Source organism: Chenopodium album, chromosome 10 (genome assembly GCF_948465745.1).
Source record: "Chenopodium album chromosome 10, dcCheAlbu1.1, whole genome shotgun sequence".
NCBI lineage: Eukaryota > Viridiplantae > Streptophyta > Magnoliopsida > Caryophyllales > Amaranthaceae > Chenopodium > Chenopodium album.
In genome coordinates this window covers 26,093,107-26,101,831 of record NC_137843.1, presented here as the reverse complement: position 1 = coordinate 26,101,831, position 8,725 = coordinate 26,093,107, and the positions used below count along the sequence as shown (strand labels likewise).

General features: G+C 36.2%; 1 non-coding gene across 1 annotated transcript; it reads left to right on the top strand.

The window, feature by feature from the left end:
- Positions 1-872: 872 nt before the first annotated feature.
- LOC145565887 (small nucleolar RNA R71) lies at positions 873-978 on the top strand. The gene has a single exon (XR_014095247.1). It is a non-coding gene; the product is annotated as a small nucleolar RNA R71 (small nucleolar RNA).
- Positions 979-8,725: the final 7,747 nt, after the last annotated feature.

The following is an 8,725-nucleotide window of genomic DNA, read 5'->3' as shown; positions in this document are numbered from 1 at the left end:
ATGAAGGTTGAGCATAGGAATTCTCACCATTACCTTGAGTTCTTGGAGCAAATCCGGGTGGGGGTCCCCTTTGATTGTTCTTCTTAAAATTTCCCTAGTTTTGATTGCTCCAATTACCTCGGTTTTGATTTTGGCCATTGTTTTGGTAGTGGTTACCATAGCCTTGAACTTGGCTTTGGTTTCCATACCCTTGTCCTTGGCTTTGATTATTATAGCCTTGATTATTATAGTTCCCTCGGAAATTTTGATTTGCTTGGTTTCTATAACCACCATTGTTATAATTATCAAAGTTCCCTTGTTGGTGAGCATTTCTATTCCCAAAGTTCCTTGGTCCATCAAATCTTTGTCCATTGTTGTTATTTGGAACAAAATTCACTTGCTCACAATCATTATTGTCAACATCATCACAATTCTCAAATGCATGTGGACAATTAGAAGCATCATGGTCATATGATCCACATACATCACAAAACACACATCCATTTGGCATATTATTCGAAGTTGAAGGAGGAATAGAGTTAGAAGATGTACCTCTCCCCTTATTGTGGGAGGGAAGAATTGGTGTTTGTGAAGAAGCACTCTCAATCTTTGCCTTAATTGAGGTCATCTCCTTTCCCAAGTTTGAGATTTGTGAGGACAAATTGTTGATGGCATTAAGATGGTCGATTGAATAAACCGTTGAACCGCTTCTGCTTGTCGACTCTCTTTCGCCTTCTTGACAATCCATGTGATATCCTTCCACATATTCAATTAAGTCCACCACTTCATCCTCCGTTTTGTTCATGATAGGGCCTCCGGCACCGGCATCCAAGCAAGACTTTCCTTGGGGGCTTAAACCTCCATAGAATATTTGGATGATTTGATAGGTGGGAATCCCATGGTGTGAGCACTCTCTTTAGTACTCCTTATACCTTTCCCATGCCTCATAAAGATTTTCATTTGGCTTTTGCTTAAAGCTTTAAATGAGAGCTCTTGCTTCGGTCGTCTTCTTTTGAGGATAGAACCGAGATAGAAACTCCTTAGTAACTTCATCCCATGTTCTCAAAGAGTTTGGCTTCACCTCTTTGTCTAACCACTCTAGATCTCGTCCAATAAGAGAAAAAGGGAAAAGTTTAAGTCGAATGAATTCTTGAGAAACCCTATTCACCTTGATGGTATTGCAATATTTCTCATATTCCTTAAGATGGTTGAGGGGACTTTCATGCTTTGCACCACTATATTGACGCCTCTCTATCAAAGTAATCATCACCGATCTTATCTCAAAGTCATTTGCCGGTGTCGTAGGAGGAGTAATTACGCTTTCAAACCTATAAGCTCCCGGAGTTCCCAACTCCTTCAATGCTGCTCTCGGATTAACACCCATGCTTTCTCGTTCTTCTTCTTCTTCTTCTTTATGGATTTCCTTTCTTGGGGGACTTGAGCTTGAGGAACGATTGGCAACCCTTATCCTTGTTATAGTCCCCTCAATTTCAGGATCAAATGGCACTAAATTTCGATCTCATGCCCGACGCATACAAATCTCAAAGAAAAATATCAATATCACGGCTACAAAGGTAGCCTAAAAAGAAAGAAAATATTTTTGTGTTTTTCAAATAAGTGGAATAGACTCAATCAACAACAACAAATGACCATGCTATTCCCCGGCAACGACACCATTTTTTGACGCGGGTGAAACCCAAGTCATTGGTTACTAAGATTCCTCGATGAAAACAAAATTTATAAAACCAAACCCACCCCTAAGTATAGGGGTAAGTCTGGGTCGAACCCAAGGGAAAGCGGTATTTGCTAAGGTCTCAAGCTAAGCTATTTCGAAGTCTTAAAACAATGGGTTGGTCTAGGGTATCGAATCAACTCAATCAAAACCAACAAATAGAATTCAAATATCAAATAAAGCACTAGGGAATTTAGGATCCACATGCACTCGTAATACACTTGCTAATTTGTCGGGAATTTGATCAATCAAGCAATGCGAGGGAAAACGATATTTGCAATCAAAATCACTCAAAGAGCTATTTCCTAGGGTCAAGCTAGATGTCTCTACAAATGACTTCAAAGGAAAATCGCAAAATAAGATCAATCGATAATAATAGCTTCCAAATCAATTTTTCGTGTCATTGAAAATTACTATGCAATCTAGCTTGATGATCAATGTTAGCTACTCCTCTTCAAATCAAACACATGCACAAATTTCATCAACCAATTTAATCACATTATCAAATCAATCAAAAACCCGAAATTAGCTATAGATTATCACTCATACATGCTTCACCACTTCCCTAGCAAGGAAACTACTCACTACACATGCTAAATTGAAAAGCATAACAAAACTAATCATCAATTCCATCATCAACATTGCAATCTAAATATCAACAATCAAATCAAACAAAATAATAAAAATTCAACAATATATCAAGAATCAAACATAAAATTGCATTGAAAAGGAAAGAATTCTTACAAAACTTTGATCAATATCAAAGAGGAATGCAGATCAAAATGTAACAATCATCAACACCAAGTTTCTCTCTCTAAAATCTAAGAACAAAATCTCCAAAATCTTGAGCTTCTCTCTCTAATATTCTAATAAAAATCTATCAAAAACTAAATTAAAAGCTTTCTCTCTCTCTAGAAATGAAGAAATTCTTTATATAGTAAAACTAACTATGGAGAAGTTAGTTAGACGTCCAAAAAGAACCTCAAATGGAGCGGCCTCAGACCCCAAAACGCGGCCGCAACAAATTGGGTACGGAACAGGGGGGGAGGAAGCTGCGCGGCCGCGCCAGCCACATGCGCGGTCGCTCCTCCCTCGTGCGCAGCCGCGCCTAGGAGCAGGGGAGATTGCTTTCGTGCGCTCATTGATGCTCTCGTGCGCTCCACTTGATACATGTTGGGGGAGGCAGTCACTAGAGGCCTTCACGTTGGGTTCAACACCGAATTTGATGTCCACGCGGCATGAGAGCGCGGCCTTGATGACTTGGCTTTTACACTCCTTCACTTTTGAGCTTCAAGAGGAAGAACCGGGTTGCATCCTAAGTTTTGTATGCCCCGAGAGAACGCCAATGAGCTTCTTGAACATCACCATTCTCCTAAAATCAAAGAGAAGCAAACAAGTAAAAGAGAAAAAGCATAAAAAGCTAAGAAATGCAAGAAAATGAGAAAACAACTAAGGAAAATGCAAAATAGAGAAATTACAAGTAAAAATAAAGAAAAAGAGATAAAAAGAGATGCAAAAGCAATGAAAAATAATCCTAAAATAAGCTAAATAAGTGCCATAAATGACACTCATCAGTTACAACCCTGAAAAGGCCCTACTTGAGGTAGACCATAACCATATACCACGAAAATCATCATTCTACGAAAATATGGCCCACCTTAGGCATTTGTACATATGGACCTACTATTGAGTAGTTATGCCCATACATAAAATGGATAAAGTGTTGAGTAATGATTATAGAATCATATAAAAAAAATCAAATAATCTTAAAGATTTGACAACCATCGGCTTGATTATATCATGTTATTAAAGCAATCTAATCAAACTAAATTCGATGTTTTCCATATTCTTTGCCAAGAAAAATGAGATGACTATCACTTTAAAAAAAACAATCATCTTATTTTCTTTTAATAATAGGGCTATTTATTACCAAGGTGATTCAAGTTCTATATAAATTGCCTAGAAAGAAAACGAGTTAATATAGTAAATTGATTTGATATATTAACGTCAACTTTAGATGTCTTTTACAACTCTTGAGCATTGGTCTTCTCACTTATCATGAGCAACTAATATATCCGCATGCGTGGGATATCTTCATCCTCTCTAAGCGAGGAACATTGATTGAACATGATCACTACATGAAAAAATGATCATTATCGCTATTACACGTATACCTCACTGCCAAGTCATCACGATGATTCAACTATTAAGTCAATAATCCTTGCTTTTCGAAAACATGTCTAAACCTTTTCTTTATTCTTCTATGAGAAAGTAGGATTCCCCTTCCTTTTTTATGCAAATCCTTATTTTTTTGTTCATTTCTTTTTTAGGGGGTAAGTCGGGATGATCCCTCCCATTTGGCATCTAAAATACTTGAAAAAAGAAATAGTATAATTTTTTCGCTCTTTGCCTTAAACTGGGGGCTAAAAGCCAAGACATCCCCACTTCTTTCTATTTACTGATTTGAACACGCTATTTATGCTATGAAATCAATGTCAGGTAAAGCTTATCATCTTAATAACTTTAAATGACAAAGCGAAGAATACCACTTCCTATTATTTTACCAAGATAATTTATTATGTTGATCAAACAGTTCGTGATAAACATATGCAATATTCCACAAATTGAAAATAGAAATCTTGGGGCTCCAAATAAACACGAGAAACATCCCCTAGCATATGAATACATGAATTCCGAAAGTCACCTAATTCTACACTTGGGGGCTACAAAAATATAGGTTTCACCTTAACTAACGTGAGACCATATTTTGAAAAGTGATTCGAATGATTTTATAACTTATTCTAACACTCCATCAAACCTAAGTTTGATAAATATTCATTCTCAAACTACGATGCTTATTTAATTGGAATAACTTCACTTTCAATTAGCAAAATATGACAATGATGACAAACACTAAAAAGAGAAACATAAACAAAATTAGATATACAAAAGTTTGCTCACATTTTCATAGCATTTTTGAAATAAGTTACAAATTACAACTTACCTTCATCAATCATGGACGGAAAAGTCACACATAATTACGAGCTAGACTTTTCTTTCCATTTTGGGTCCAGTTTAGAAAATAACATGATTATGTATGAATTCTAGTTCGAAATAACATGTTTCTTACTCTCTAAAAAAATAGTCTTCAAAATTTCCTTTCTGAATTTTTGTTTCATTTTCTCAAATAAATAAATTTTCAGATTCTCAATAACCGTTTGGATAATACATGTATATACATAAATATTTCCAAAAGGAATGAACTAAGATTTGACTTTTTCTTGACTCAAACTTGTTCTCCCCTAGTTATCGTATGAATATGGGCTTAGGGATGGTAAACGAACCACTTGCAGACCAAAATCAAAAATTGATAAGAACAATGAAGTCATTTAATGTTTTAAACCTGATAGGAATGGTGTCCTTCGAACAAGTGTATTATTCCGATAGTGGTTCGGAATTATTAGAAAGCTAATTATTCAGTGAGGTCAAGTGATCGGAATGCCTAGGTGGAGGCCGCTTCGGATCAGTAACATTAATAAGTAATTAATATTACAGCTTAATCTTGACTGAACCCTTCGGGTCACACCCATGCAACTAACGATCCGACGTGACGAATTAATCCGAAAGGAATTAATAAGTCACTTGAGTATTGTGAACAAAGATGTCGGATTCCGAGCTTAGAGCGTCGGAACCGAATGTTAAAAGTCGAGCCAAAATTTTTGAATTGGCGAGACGGGAAAATGCTTCAAGTAACAAGTAAAAACCCTAGCCACGCGAAGGTTAGGGAAGCGCGCCACATGGCAGCATGCCATGTGGCAACACACGTGGCATCACACGTGGAAGCGCGCCAAGGTGGCGACGTGCCACGGTGGCAATGCGATGTGGCAACGGGCCGCGGACCCGGGTGGCCGGTCATGGACGCGGCCAAAAGGTGGCGGCCCAACCGAACCCAAGTTGGGGCTCAAGGTTGGGTGCCACATGGTTAGATCATAATGCATGTGAGTTGCCTTGGGGAGCAAGTGCGGAAGTGGTCCTCACCTAACCATGTGACACTTGTTGTTTTGTTATTCCTTGGTTTATTTAACTAAGGATTGAATTCAACATTCTTTCTATGTGGGATCTTTATGTGAAAAAGTCCCACATTGAAAGATGAGTGGAATTCACAAGGAAGCACTCCTTATAAATAGCCAAGGCATACCTTGGGATTGTTCACTTGAGTAAGGTGTTAGAAAAGGCATATCCATTGAGAAAAACCTTTAAACACATATAATTACTCGAGTATTAGGTCGAGCTTAGCTAACCTCTAAGCATTGGACCTTGTCGGGGTCGAGTTGCGGGTGGATTTCCGTAGGAGGTCTTCGTGCGAGCGAGACTAAAAGCTTTCCCAAGTAAGAGCTCGGATTACGAGCGAAGTGCGCGTCAAAGGTAATTAATCTTTCCTTAATTCTTGTTAATTAAGTAATTATGTCTTGTGATTATATTAATTGTTAGTGTGGTCTTGGCTCAGATTTTCTTCCGCGGTGAGTTGGACTCATCGAAACCCAACAGGGAGCCTTGCTCATTTATTTTTATAACCATAATTTTCAAGGTGTTTTTATGGCTTAATTTTTCTGGTTTTATGTTGCTAATTAGATTAGTAGCTTGGTTTTATTATTTTTAAGCCCGTATTAGAATGGACTTCAGCCCCGAACCCAGATTTACGCCCAAAAATAGTGAATTTTGGGTGGAAAAGATGTTCTAGAAATGGTTTTACCCTCTTAGAACTGTGTTTTTGGCCAAAATCCGACCAAAAATGCCTTTTTCGAGGGATTTTTCATTTTGACGAAAATTTTTAAGTCTTTCTAACCTTGAATAATCTTAATGGCATATTTATGGTGGTTGTGTATTTGGTTCTTTCCTTAATTTTTCTGCAATTTTAAACCTATTTAAGCATGGTTACTTGGTAGTAATTGGTACTTGGAAGATTGGTTTATATTTTCACATAATTGCAAATCCATTGCATTAAGTGTGAAAAATTTGTTCTTTGAGGCTTCTAAATACTAAAGATTCAATCTTTAATTGTTTTAAGTGATTGAAACTTTGAGTTACTAAATTCCATGAATTTTTTGATGAAATTTTGATTTAATCATGTATTAAGTTGATTGGAGTCATAAAGTAGAAATTTCATTTATCTTTATATTGGAATATATAATTTTTCAAGGATTCACAAGTTAAAGTTGGAATCTTTATTTGAATATTTGTGTTCATAATTCCAACTCCCCTTTATTTTGTCAAAATCTCATGATTAATTTAAATTAATAGTTATTTATTACTCTTGTTCATTTTGTTGCACCAAGTTAAACAAATTTTATTAAAGAATGGTTTTTGGAAATAATTTTGGTTATGTGCACCTTGATGGAATTTTTATTTAAGTTGGACTTGTAATAATTTTTTCATTTTTAGCTCATTTTATTAATTCTAAAATTAATTTGGATTTAATCATTTAGTCACGCAAAATCTGGGTTAAAAACCTGGGGATATTGCACGAAAATCGAGGGCAAAGCATCCCTTGGCAAGCCAGGCTGCATAGCAGCCTACATGTGGTTGCCAAGGGGCTGCCTCGAGGAGGTGGAGCCTGTGCGTAGGCTCGGTTGTCCGTGGCTTGCTTGCGCGTGCTCGAGCCTTGTGGTGCTGGGCATGCTATATATGTATGTATGCATGTTGGTGCTTTATAGGGGTTAGTGTGCGTGGACATTGCTTGCGAAGAAATGTGGTGCAATGAGCGCTCCAAGTCTTGGTGCTAGGCACTTAGACATTTTGGACTACGCATTTTTTGTGTTCTTTTGCCGTTTTAATTATTTTAATTACCTAATTTGGTTTTAATTATTTTAATTAAATTTTGAGGCTAGGCCTCGGTTTTGAGCGGCGTTGGCAAAATTTTAATTTTGGCAATATTTTGGGTTATATCAACTTAATTAATTTGATTAATTAAGATGGATTCGGAATTTAGTGGGAGCTTCAATTTTTAATTGCGCTAAATTACATAATCGGTTAAACAACTTTGACTAGTTTTAATTAGGCATGTTAATTGGATTAACGACCTAAATTAGTTACTAGTTTTCGCGTGTTTGTGCATTGTTACTTGTTTATCGTTGTAAAATGCATGGGCCATTCACAAATAGTGAATGGATGAATGGAATGTATATTCTCCCGCAGGTTTTATAAAAATGGCAACTGGTGGGGCTCGATTAGGATAGAAAATACGGACTGCGATCCGTGATGTATTTTTGTAAATCTAAATACGATTTGCGAACCGTTGAGTATTTTTGTACCTTAATATTTAGATTAGTCCTAATCATAGATACTATTATTTCCATAATTATGGTCATGTGTTAAAGACGGAGGTTCTTGGAAGACGAAGCCATGAAGTTGCAAAAGCCGTCCCTTGAAGACTTGAAGACTCAAGGGGTCATGCTAGTTGCCAAAATGCATCTTTATTTATGTTTTTGATAAATATATATATATATATGTGTGTGTGTGTGTGTGTGTGTGTGTGTGATTCATATGTTAGATGCATGTTTAGGATTTCGAATGTTGTGATGATTAATTAAGTTCACTTAAATCAACCAACATAGAAACCCTAGGTCCCTAAAATATTGAGTAAAATTGTCGTTCCAAAACAACACTTATCGACCTATTGAGAGTAGTGATGGGCTACGTGATGTGCGTCATAAATGACACACATTTGATGAGCATTTACGTCCTTTTTTATCCTCTTTTCATAGCTTTCTTGCTCAATAAATGCTCGGTTTTATGCTTTCTCTCTCTTTTCTACCTTTCTATGGTTTTCTAGTATTTTCTCCCGTATTTCTTTTATTTTCGTTATTTTAGTTGTTTTCTCTTTATTTTAGATTTTATAGATTTAGTTTTATTTTATTTTAGTTTATTTGATTTTATTTTCATTTCATTTTCTTTACTTTATTTTATTTTCATTTTATTTATTTTATTTGTCTTCTATTTCTCCCTCATGTTTGG